Genomic DNA, 13,009 nt, shown 5'->3' with positions numbered 1-13,009 from the left:
AAGATACGTTTCCAGTTTTAATTACTTATATACTAAAAAGTTTTACGGTTACCTCTCTTCCTGCTAAAATAAAATAAAAACTTAATTAGAATCAACTCAAATAAGTTGTTGGAAGCTACCGGGGTAAGGTTTATATTTCTATATTTCTATAAGCACTGGAACAGGTTGCCCAAGGAGGCTGTGGATGCCCCATCCCTGGAGGCATTCAAGGCCAGGCTGGATGTGGCTCTGGGCAGCCTGGGCTGCTGGTTGGCGACCCTGCACATAGCAGGGGGTTGGAACTGGATGAGCATTGTGGTCCTTTGCAACCCAGGCCATTCTATGATTCTAAGGTCACTTAAAATAGTCCGTGGTTATTTATAATGCCAAAATAAAACTTTCCGCTGAACGCCCTGACGAAGTCTCAGGTTATCTGGCACAGCTGATTTTCAGTCTCCGAGCAGAAATCCCTCTCTGCTCAACATTTACACAGTGAGTGGGAACTCAGTGCCGCCTGGAACAGCTCACAGCGTTAGGAGTTTTATTTCAACGGTTATGGACAAATCAATAAAAGCACCGGGAAGGTTTATGGAGCTGCATGAAAGCTGGATGGGATGTTTTAGAGCGAGTGATTGCTGTTATGATATATAGGATCTGGAACTCGGGTTTGGCTGAAGCGGAGAGCAACCCCGCTGCTCGGCTCTGCTCGGCTTTCACTGCACAACTTCTCGGAATTGCAGCCCCGGTTGCAAAATGGGTCATATTTTAAGATGTTCAGAGAATGATAGGAGGTTGGCGAAAAAAGAAATGTGCTTGCGTTGCAGATTGGGTCTTAACAAACACCTTCAGCTCCACGTTATTAAATCAGATTTTCGCCCGCACGGCTGCGTTTGCTGCAGTTGTGATCGTGTTTTGGCTTTCTCAGTTTTAACCATGTTGTGGATACGGCCGTAATCACAGTGCTTTTTGCCAGAAAGGTGATGTTTCAAACAGCACGGGGTTTGTTTCTGGTTGCATTCATAAAAGACAGGCCCAGCACGCTCGTGTTGCTCGGGATGAAAAATAATTGTCGCATTTGAAAGGTTCCAACCTGGATGACGTTCCCTACATAAACAGCTGTGCTGCCAGGCCGTAGGGCTGCAATGTGCTGTAAATACAATGATTGCAGAATGTATTTTGAGCTATAGAAGTAAATAGGCTTTGTGAAAAAGGAGAAAGCGGACGGGTTCACCGGGTTTGTTATTGCGTCGGGTATTTTTAGTCGGAGTGACTCCAGCCGTGTCAGCAATTACTACTGGAGCTCAGGACGTGCCAATGCTCTCCTTCCAAAATCTGCCTTCCCAAAGGTTTAAATTCACTCGTGAAAATGTGCACTGGGTCAATACACACTGACTTCGGTGAGTTCTGTGCCACCAGAGCTCTGCCTGAGTGCCATTCATTCCATCAGGACAGGAGGAGCTCCGGTGGCTGCTGGCAGGGTGCTGCTTTCACTGGGGCTGCAGGTGGACTGTGTGCCCTGCTATGCTTTGCTTGGTTATTATTCTGGGTATGGCAAATACTGACCCCACACTATTGGGTGTGTGGTGATGAGCTCTGCAACAACCACATCCATAGTCAGGCATGGGACAGCTCTGGATTGTTTAACTGCTGTGTCCCTGTCCCAGTGACTTATGGCTTAAATAAAGGACGACTGGTGTCCTGAAATTCACAGAACCACAGAATGGTTTCAGTTGGAAAGGACCTCAAGGACCATGAAGCTCCAACCCCCCCCCCACCACAGGCAGGGCCACCAACCTCCACATTTCATACCAGCCCAGGCTGCCCAGGGCCCCATCCAACCTGGCCTTGAACACCTCCAGGGATGGACGGGGCATCCACAGCCTCTCTGGGCAGCTGTTCCAGCACCTCACCACTCTCATAGGAATGAATTTCCCCCTGAAATTAGTCGAAAGCATTCAATATTTCAGCACAACACACTAGTTTTTAGCATTTATAGTCCCTGATTTGAATACAAGCTGGAAAATGATTAAATAAAAAAAAATATAAAAATGCAGTGTCCAGAATACGACCTTTTCCCACAGAATTTTTGGTAGGAAGTGAGGGGCGGTGGCTGAGAGCCGTGGTTCTGCCTCGGGTTTGATGCTCCACAGCAAGTTAGCTGCAGATGAAGCGGGGCACTTGCTATTACCTTATGCTCTAAGATACGGAACTATGTGTAAAGCCCTCACAAGTCCAAAAATGAGCAGGGCTCATTCCTGTGATGCAAACCAGCAGTGGCAGAAGACAAGGTCCAAAAGCTGGCAGGAAACGTGCCATGTCACTGCTGAAAAATGGGTGGCTTTCTTATGGCACACAGCGAAATGCACACAGTACAGACAGCAAAGTAAGTAGTTACCAAAGGCTGTTGTTTTTTTCTCCTAATGATTTCTTTCTGCCCTTCTAAGAAGGACTGACTGCAAAGCCAGGTCTCCATCCTGCTGCAGGGCTCTGCACTTCCTCTCCCTGCCTGCAGCCTTTGTGCCCTCTGGGGTGGTGGCTGTGCCAGAGGGGCACGAGGCCACCAGTGACCGTAGGAAAAGAAACCAGGGCCTTCTCCTCATCTTGAAGCAGCTTTTTAAAGAGAAAGTGTTTTCTGTGCTTCCTGGCAGTAAGAAGCTGCATATGCACTACGATCAGAAAAACGTTCTGCCTGTCCTTTCCCAGTAAATGCGACCTAAAAACGAGCAGCAGGAAGCTGTTAGGGTCCCAAAGCTGGGGGCAGTCCTTTTTTTCCTTTGTACAATTTCAGACCAAACAAGTACATTATTTTAGAGATATAAAGGCTCAAAACTGAACTTACTTTTTCTTCCTTTCCCCCCCTTCTTTCAGCATGTACGGGAGCAGAGTGAGCCAAACACTTCACGGTTATTTTTTCTGTCGACCTCAATGAAAACCGGTTCCCTTGACTAACAGTGGGGAAAGTGGGTGGTAGAACTGTTTGTAATTAAAAAGAGTTTATACATTTGGAACCTTGCAGAGTCCCCGCGTTCTGAATGCTGTGTTTAAGAGTTTAATGAAGCGCACTGTGGCCAGATACAACTCCAAAGAGCTCCGCAGAAGAGAATGTGAGATGCATGTCAGACTGGAGGGGCAGAGGTGGCTGTAATGCTCCCAACCACAAGCATTCCAGATCCTTGCCTTACTCGCTTTGTGTCGCAATGGTCAGGATTCCCATTGTTAATCTATTCCCAACAGCATGAATGGCAGAAATAGTTTTTAGGCAGACTCTTTGTTAAGAGCATGAACGTAGAAGCTGGAGCGGTACAGAAACATAGTGCAAAAGTTATCCTAAAAAAGGATGAAAGCACACAATACCGAAAGTTGACAGGAGAGGAATGGAAGGCCAACACGTGGGTAATGCTAAATGTAGAGTAAACACAGTGTACAGAGTAAATCAACTATGTGTGGAACTACCGAGTTTGGTCTATTTTTTGCTCTCGAATGAAGATCCGAGCATAGCCAGGGCACCCCAAGGGATCGGGAACATTACTGTACTGATGACAGAACACAATCCTGAAAATGCTGAGCATGCTGCTGATCTGGGAGCACAAAATACCTGCTCCCCAAAGAGCATCAGCCCAGAAACAAGCCACAGGAGTGGATGACAAAACACTAACCGTCACAGGAATGAGCCTCTCTAGTATTAAATACAAAGATCTGGCAGAAGAAATACTATAGGTGAAGCTGCCAGCGGTATCTGCAGTTAAGCTCATCTGCCACTTTCCAACATGAGACCTTGTTTTCACTCACATAGCATTGCCAAATTTTAACAGTTCAGGATGAGATTTTCAATCCTAAGTCTGCCTCAAGCTCATTTTCTTTTTGGAAACTTCCATCCGGAATACTTCTGCTGCTTTCTAGAGTGATGTTAAGACAAAACACATTGTTTCTCTCTAGCGTTTAAAAATTCTTACAGACTCATCTCAGTATCTTTTCCAGAGCAGGAATGGGAAGCTTTACCAAGGAGGAGAAGAACAGGGAGGAAAAATCAGATAAGTTCCATTTGTTGCCCTTGACCAAAGGGATCCACCCAGACTTGGCTGAGTTAGAAGCTTCTGAAAATTGTTGAGGTTTTTCCTTGCGCGTGCGCAGCGGGAAGGAGCAGCTGGCAGCCGAGCTCTGCAAAGCCTCCACTGCGGCCCTGGGCTTCAGGCAGGACTGGATCTGCTATCAGCCCCGTCTGACCAACATTCTCCCAGACACCAGGCTGCATGAGATGTTTTAGGGGAAAGGATAAGAAAGCCTGGAGTCAGCAGTGAGATATGGGATGTGTTCCTCCTTTAAGGTCTCATCCTAGTTAATAGTAGCTTGCAAAATATGATCTGAATGTTTGTCAGCAGCTTGGTTTTAAATGGCGTCTTTTAGAAGTCTGGCTTACGCTGTCAGTTTAGATGTCAGTTCCATGCAGAGTTTTTTGAATGGTCTGCTTGGATGTGATAGAAAAGAAAAAAACCAAAACATACAAATTCTGTGCATTTCTTTTATAATGCACTTCAAAATTAACGTATGGTAAGTTTCATGCTATTTGTCTCAAATGCTGATCAGGCTCTAAAAGGAATTCAGGTAATTAAGATCTTAATCATTAACACTAGATGTTGCCCCATCCCTGGAGGCATTCAAGGCCAGGCTGGACGTGGCTCTGGGCAGCCTGGTCCGGTGGTTGGCAACTCTGCACATAGCAGGGGTTGGAATGAGATAACATTGTGGTCCTTTTCAATAATAAAGCCAGTCAATCAACTATTTTCCTAATACAAGCATAAGCAAAAAGGTACTACCTGGAAGTATCCAGGAGGAATGAGGTCCTGACAGAAGGCAAGGCGACCAAATCCCTTTCTTGTAAGCCCACAGCAGCTCCTACTCCTACCCAGCTTCCCTTTGTAGTGGAGGAGATGCAGCAGCTCTTCCCATCCTTGGAAGGCTTTCAAACACTCTGTGCTTGGCACCCTGAGGTTAGCGTGATTTTGAGCAGATAAAAGTCTGTGACATGAAAAGGCAGATCCCACCCTTTGGTTATTATTATTATTATTATTTTTCCTTGGTAAGAAAGAAGGCAAAGCCTTATTCTGTCTGCAGTGCCATTGCATTCCATGGGAGCCTTCAAGGAACAAGGTGCTGCCTCACCACCAGGCAGCTGGCTGCTGTGAGCTGGTCCTCACACCCTTCACTGTCTGAGTGCTGAAGAATATGGAAAGTCTTTCAGCTCTTCCTTTCCTCCTTGTTTTAAACAGCTAAAATATATCTTCTTTTTAGGTGTGAGAAAGCTATGCTCCACTGTTTTGGACAATTGGAGAACATGGACTAAGGGAATGAGAGGAAAACTGTTTACTAAACACCACACGTAGATTGCCACTGATAGTTTTTCTAAGGAAATTTATGACCTGTGTGAAGTAAATAAACTCCCTTTTTGGTAAAGAATCTGCAAGCCAATCATTCATGCTTGCTTAGAGACGTTACTGTTCGTGCTGCTTTTATGTGGAAGCTTACAGTGAAGGCTGATGTTATGTCTGAAATAGACAGCTGGCATCTCTGACTGAAAAACAGGCATTTCATATCGTGAGATTCTTAAGAGATTATGGCACACTCACTCCAATTCAAGAAAGAAAGAAAAGACAATGGTAGGACAATTATAATTCCCATAGCAAATATGTTATCTTCATGCAGACACTTGCACGCCTAGCTGCGTTTACTGGCAACTGGTGGTGTTTCATGCACCTGAAATAAACAGAGAGCTCTCAGTTTGTTCGAGATGTTCAGTGAGTCTGAGAGCTGTCTGGGCTGTGAGTCTGTTTGCTCTATCTTAGAGTAAATTAGAATGGGACAGACGCTTCCCTTCTCCTGGCTGCCCATCCTGTCCTCCCACTATCATGCTCCTTCTCTCCCTTTCCTCTCAATTTATGCTCTGGATCCACAACAGAAACAGCTCTTCTATGGAATCATGAAAATGAAGGGAGAGAGAACTTCTGCAGCATTTCTATATTGGATTTTTAGAAATATTAATGTGTTTCTCAGTTGTAAGCAATTAAATGCCAGGCTGGATGTGGCTCTGGGCAGCCTGGGCTGCTGGTTGGCGACCCTGCACGTAGCAGGGGGTTGAAACGAGATGATCATTGTGGTCCTTTTCAACCCAGGCTATTCTGTGGTTCTGTGATTCTATGAAATGGCTTTCAGTAGTACCCTTCTTGATCTACAGTGCTGTGAGAGGAGAACTGAGCTGCTCTTATCTACGAAGCCTGACTAATGTAATATATGCACACCATATATATGCTTAATTTCTTTAGCCTATCATATATGAAATTATCAACACAATCTTTAGTAACCGCTGTTCTATCCACAAAAGTGTTCTGAATTTACAAGTAAGTGCCTTTCTGAGTGATGATCCCATGTCCTTAACTCACCCCACTGTATTTCAGCACATACGCTACGCAATGTCACCGGGGCTTTGCCCTCACCAGAAAAATGACCTGCTTTTGACAAGAAGTGTCAAAAACAGTTTTCCACCCTCAGATTCACTCAAGTAGCAGTAGAAGTGGTTGCCTTGCTGGTGTGGACAAGGTCGGGTGAGCTTTTTGCTTTCTGTAGCAAATCATGCCTGTCGGGGGCTGGAGGGAGGGCTTGCCTGCAGAAGGCAAACAGGGTTTTCCTTGGAGTCAGAATCCCAGTATTTGCTGCAGTAGGTGCTGAGCTTCGTGCCTCTGTCCACGTGGGGGGAGCTCCTGTTTTCAATGCTGTCCAAGATAAGTGGAGAGCAGGCAGGCGTTTCCACAACAGCTGCCAAAAGCACATCATCTGGGTAGGTGCATGGCTACTGCTATGAAGTGTTGGCAGTACGAAGGCACGGTGCCACAAAGCTATGATAGCACAGAGTGGGCGGTGCCAGCACGGACTCAGACTTTCTATGCCAGCCTTTACGTGCAGAATGTTGGATGACTGGCAATTTTTTTTTTTAACATTCTTTGCTACTTATTGTCTAACATGGCATGCAAAGGCACAAGCCAGTCATCCCAACCGGATGTTGTTTTAGGATTATGCAGTGGAATTTGGAGAAACATTGACTTGGATAGAACAGTTAGTGGAGGAATGCACCAATTCTGTAAGCAAGAGATCGATATTATCATGACATGAAGCTGATGACATAACAAGTGATGCTGAAGCTTGCAGACCTCTTGTATGCCATGTAATCTTCTTTGAAAAAGCTTAAGAAACTAATTTGGCAAACCAAACCAGTCCAAGTCTCTCTGCTTCTCAGATGCTTGTTATTAACTGACCAACTCCACGGGAGCATCGTGAAAAAAGTGAATTGCAAGAGAATCATAGAATAACCTGGGTTGAAAAGGACCACAGTGCTCATCCAGTTCCAACCCCCTGCTATGTGCAGGGTCGCCAACCAGCAGACCAGGCTGCCCAGAGCCACATCCAGCCTGGCCTTGAATGCCTGCAGGGATGGGGCATCCACAGCCTCCTTGGGCAACCTGTTCAGTGCGTCACCACCCTCTGGGGGAAAAACTTCCTCCTCATATCCAACCTAAACCTCCCCTGTCTCAGTTTAAAACCATTCCCCCTTGTCCTATCACTATCCACCCTCACAAATAGCAATTCCCCCTCCTGTTTATACACTCCCTTTAAATATTAGAAGTTTTCTTTTCCTTTGGTATTTGTTTTTGCAATTGGGCAAAGGAATAAGTAGTGGATGAGGAAGGAAGCTGAAGCAGAAGTATTTTTCCAACTGATCAAAGAAGATGCTATTTTGCATGAAACAACATTTAGCTGAACTTTGCAATGAATGCCATAAAACAGTATTTTGACCAGAAATGAAACATTTTTCAGAAGGATTATTGTTTTATCTCTGTCTGTCTCTCTATCTATGCAAGATCTTACAAAGACGAAAGGAAGGCTAGCTTCTTCGCTCACTCTCACTTGTAATTGCATCTGTAAAACTTTAAAACTATGCAAGATCTTTCTTGACCGTGCTGGATGCCATTAGCATTAGCATTTTACCACAGGAAAAGAATTTAAAATAGACTGCGAACTTTGTAAGAAATCTTCCAAAAGCCTTCCATCCCTCAAAAACTTTAATCCCCAACTAGGACCTGACTTTCAGAAAGCTCTCCAAAATATATGAGCTGTTCAGTACGCTCACAGAGTTGATAACAGTCAGAGTTCTTTTTTTATAATGAGAAAATCCAGACCTATATTTGAGATGGGAAAAAGTAATTTTTGAGAATAGTGCTCAGTCACCACGCTTATACCTGGGGATCTTTTTATTTCTTTATGCAGTTTGCATTGTGTCTTTGTAGTGGCACTGGGACGTGTTACCATCACACTGCCTGTCTCATGGCTTTCATACAAGACTGCACAAGTCATTCTTTGTCTTTCCTGACCCTGTATGTTAGGTGAGCCTGCACATAGGAATGAACTTGGAAACAGAACCAACACTGAACAATTTAGATACGTGGCTCTGGGCAGCCTGGTCTGGTGGTTGGTGACCCTGCACATAGCAAGGGGTTGAAACTAGATGGTCATTGTGGTCCTTTTCAATCCAGGCCATTCTATGATTCTGCAATTCATAAATACTTTCTAACATGGGCTTAAAGGATGCATTAAAAACAGGGAAAGAATTGCTCTGGATTCAGGAGTACTCTACTGGTACTCATTCACAGTTCCAAGTAAAAATGCTTCAGCTGATCTCAGTGTAATATTAGTTCCTTGGAATGGGTGACCACACACGTCCTTTGGCTGATCTGAGCACATTGCTTACAGCTTAAAGCCAACACCTTAGCTTGCTCATAATTTTAGAAGTACAGCTAATTTGTTAGTCTAAGGGTATTTTAAAATGTTTCTCTATTTTCCATCAGGATTCTGTACTTTCCGTTATCAAAGCTGGAAGACTGGAAATTGGAGAGAAGTAGGAGAGGAATAGAAGTGTATCCTACTTCATATCCCAGCTACATAACTGATGAAATCTGTCAAAGAGCACCTTTCAAAGAACAGGAACACTGCCTAGAGAAAAGGTAAGAATATTCTCAGGAGTTCTTCTTATCCAAAAGAAAGGCAGAAGCACCTAATTGTACCCTTACACTAAAAGGAGGCCTTACCACTTTGCTGTGTGATACAGATCACACGTTATTTTACACTGGAAGCTTAGTTATAAACTCTAAAACATAAGGGCCAAGTTCTGCTCTAAGATACACACGCACAACTCTGATGGACTCAAAGAGAGCTGTGTTCATATGTTTAGCGATGGAATTTGGCCCTAAATATTTAAACATTTATTCAGAGCAAAAAAGAGTCTCTGATACATTTCTATCTGATATCTTATGTACACAGATTATCACTGCTGGGCACCCACATTAAAGGATATAATGTTTTGGGGAACCATAAGCTCAGCATTCTACCTGCTCTGCGTGGTCAAATAGCATTAATTTGTTTCAGGAGATTGAGGAAATTAAATCCTTAGCAACCTGTGGCTGATGTTATTTATTCTGCAATCCAGGAGTAATTTGATGTGTATTCCTGGCGCTATTCCTATATCTCAAAAAGTTATTGTTTTGAATGCGCCCAATTCTGGGAGTTTTCCTTATATTAATATGCAGTCCAGGAGGAACTAACATCCCCCTCTACTCACAGTTACTCTGCACATTAAATTTCAAGTGTTCTGGTGAATTCCCACTTATCATTCAAAGCCTTGTGACAGGAGTCTGTAATAAACCAAACACATCATTTGGAAATAGTTAACCTGAGGATCTCACTTGCCCTCCGTGCCAAGATGACACCAAATGTATTTTTGTTAAGGATACAAAGGACTCAGAAACCTGCAGGTTTTCTGAAAGCAACAGAATGTTCCAATTTGTGTACATAATATAAGTGAACAACAACTATACAGAATGTCATTTTTCTTAGACAAATGGCAGCTGGAGGAGAGCTGCATTCCACGTCCAGGCACCTGAATTTAGTTGTTTACAATGTAAATGTTTACATTTAATTTAGCTGTTTAAGCTCCCATTATCCTCAACAGTAATCTAAGGCTCAGTTCACTCTCTTAAAATTAGTTATCCAGTGCCATTAGAGATGTTTTGAGTTTCCTAAGAGATGGCTACAGATTGGCACATGAGTCGGGACCGATGGGAGGTCCTTTGCTCCTTAGAAAGGCTGGTGGACACCAGGCAGCACAGCCTAGAGCACTTCACACTAATAGCTAAAGTCAGCCTTAGTAAATGCAGTCAGTGGCTTGTAGAGAGCAAGTCTCACGACAAAACAGTGGTGTCTACCTTAGGATGAGCTGAACTGGTTTCTCGCTTGCACTGGCCATGTTGACTGAGTTTCCATTGACTGTAATGGGAGCCTAAATGCAGCCCAAGTGTAGACATCCAAGTTTTGGTGACTACACCTGAAACTGAAACCCGCTCCTGATAACCCAGAATATATACTGTTATTAGGGTAATGGCTGTGCTTTGGGTTCAGCCAAGGTTAAGCTCGTTTGGCTGTGGCTTTGTGCAGTAAGGTGGTTTCAGTTAAATGGTGGCAGGCAGGAGTAATAAGCAGGTGTCATTACGTGGGTGAAGAAGCTCTCCTAATGTTTTGCTTCACTGAGTTCCTCGTGATCCATCCGGAAAGCTGCTCTCTAGCTAGTGGAGTCTCTGGTGACTAATGTCAGCTTCTTCCCTTCCTTGAGAAGAAGTGGAGCTCTGCCTTTACCGCTCCCATTTTTAAGTGGCTCTCACACTGCTGTGATTTTTTTGGGCACAACCAGTTTCCTAAGAAAGACACTGCACCAAGACTTGATTTCTGTCACTGGAGCCCCCGGGCTGCAGCCCTCTCCTCATAGAGGTCACCTTTGAGTACTTCCTTCTGCAGAGGCAGAGTGCAGGTCATTACCAAAATGCTGAGGACACTGTAGGAAGTAGGTTGGAACAAAAGCTTTTTAGTAAATCATGGAATGCTGGGCCTTGCACCCAGGCCTTGCATTAGTGCTAACAAGGTAAGTTATGAACGATCCAAGACCAAGGAATTCTTAACTGGTACAAATCACTATTTTGGTTTGCTCTGGTGGTTATCTTGGCTGGGATCAAACTCTAAGCATTACTTCAGATAGCATATACAATTATTAGCATAAGTTTCCTTGACTGTGTGTGGAAACTCCTAACCTCATTTGTGGAAGCCATGGTTTTACTTAATCTGTACTCTCAATCAGGGCGGTTGATCAGATAGGCTCAAGGAGTCGGTGGCAGGGAACAGGACCTCCCAGCAGCTTTTCTTCAAGTCAATGGACTCGGATCGCTCAGCACCAAAAGTCTGCTTTTATCCTGTTTCCCATTTCCTTAGCCTGCTGCTTACACGAGTGTGTAACATGGTGTTGGTGTTAACACGTGTGCAAAATGTCTATTACAAATGGAAGCTCTTGGTCAAAGCCGGATTACACAACACAAACCTCTATCTTCAAGATCATGATGCTACCTAATTCTGTTTCTCCAGGTCTTTAATTTCCAGGCACTGGAGTTGCCTCAAATCCATTTTGGCACAGAGCACATCATTATTTTCATATTGTGCTTGTCTACTCTCCTGCTTTTATCCATGTGAGCCAGGAGTGAATAAGAGTTGGCAGCTTCATACTCAACTATTACATTGCAGAGTATGCTTTAATCAGTGCCCTAATAAATAGCACGCCCAATTAATTGGGACAATTGCCAGCAAACCAATTCATTTCCCTACACTTCAGTGCCTGCAAATGATGGATAAATAGCATGCTCGCTGCTGTCTGCAAGCACATTTGTTGTAATTAACAGGTACGATTTGGTGTTTGCTGGCATATGTTTCCTCAGTACTGCTCTGCTCAGTTCCCTGTTCCAGGGCAGTCACAAAAAATAAATACAGGACAGATTTCCTTTCCAGTATTCCCTTAAATCAATGTAGTGCCTTTCTATTAAGCAAAAAATTAAAGTAACCGAAGGGACTTTTTATGTATCGTATTACTGAACAGTTTTGACAATAAAGTTGCTAAATCTATTAGCCTGTTTTGGTTTTTGCTTGCATATCAAATACAACTTTGCCATACCACCGAGTAAGTTAAAATAAAGGAAAGGATTTTTGCTGCAGCTCTTTAACTTCATCTTTTCTACCAGGGGTTGCATGACAGTTTGCTTTAAAGTGGTGTTTCTTTGTGGCAGGCCTACAGAGGAACAACATATTTGCTATGGGTATATGCTATGATTTACTGTGTGCACGTGACACTGTCTCTCATTTGGACACCCTTTGCCAGGGAATTACATAAAATTGAACACAGCAAACTTTTCTAATCCCTGCATTCCTCACAGATTGCTTTTATGGAGACTGAAAAATTATTGAAAGTAAATGAATTTGAAAAGGGAAACGGCATGGGGGAAATCTCAAGAAAGGATCTTAAAAACCAGCATGGCTATGGATCAACTCGGGATAGAAACAGCCGTGTAATTAAAGAGAATATCATTTGTGGGTTATCGGAACAGAATTGCCTGTGCTGGCATTCCCTTTGACTTGTTGGCAGGAGGAAAAGAACCACCCTGGACCGCTGCATACGGTTCCTTATTAGTTGTGGCTTCTGCAGAGGCTCCATCTCTTCTTTGGAGCACGGAGGACTTCTTTCATTACATAATCTGGATACGTTCTTTTTTTGAAACAGATTAATTTTTTTTTTTTCTCGTGTGTGCAAATTCTCTTTGCACCAGTGCTTCTACACTGAAGTTATTATGCCAAAGGAATGCAAGCGTCTAAAGTAACAATGGTTCATTTTCCTTTAATGACTTTGTCGACAGGATGGAGACATTTTTGTGGTGTGATGAATTCACTCGGTCTCCCGTCGTGTTTTCTCCACATGCTTTGGAAACTCTTTCTCTTTCCCCAAGAACTGCGGCTATCCACTCCAGTGAGAGCTTCATTACTTTATATTCATTGTATTTAAATGGCACCCCAGTGGTACTGACCTCCTGGGATGATGGATGTAAATTATATGCTATGCAGG

The 13,009-nt window shown here is 43.7% G+C and overlaps 1 protein-coding gene across 4 annotated transcripts in view; it reads right to left on the bottom strand.

Annotated features, from left to right (window-relative positions):
• RUNX2 (runt related transcription factor 2) overlaps positions 1-13,009 on the bottom strand; it is a 215,727-nt gene that overhangs the window by 155,542 nt on the left and 47,176 nt on the right. The window lies entirely within an intron of this gene.

The sequence above is a fragment of the Gallus gallus genome, chromosome 3, assembly GCF_016699485.2.
Source record: "Gallus gallus isolate bGalGal1 chromosome 3, bGalGal1.mat.broiler.GRCg7b, whole genome shotgun sequence".
Lineage (NCBI taxonomy): Eukaryota > Metazoa > Chordata > Aves > Galliformes > Phasianidae > Gallus > Gallus gallus.
Note: the sequence above shows the minus strand (reverse complement) of the source record. Positions and strands in the feature narration are given on the sequence as shown.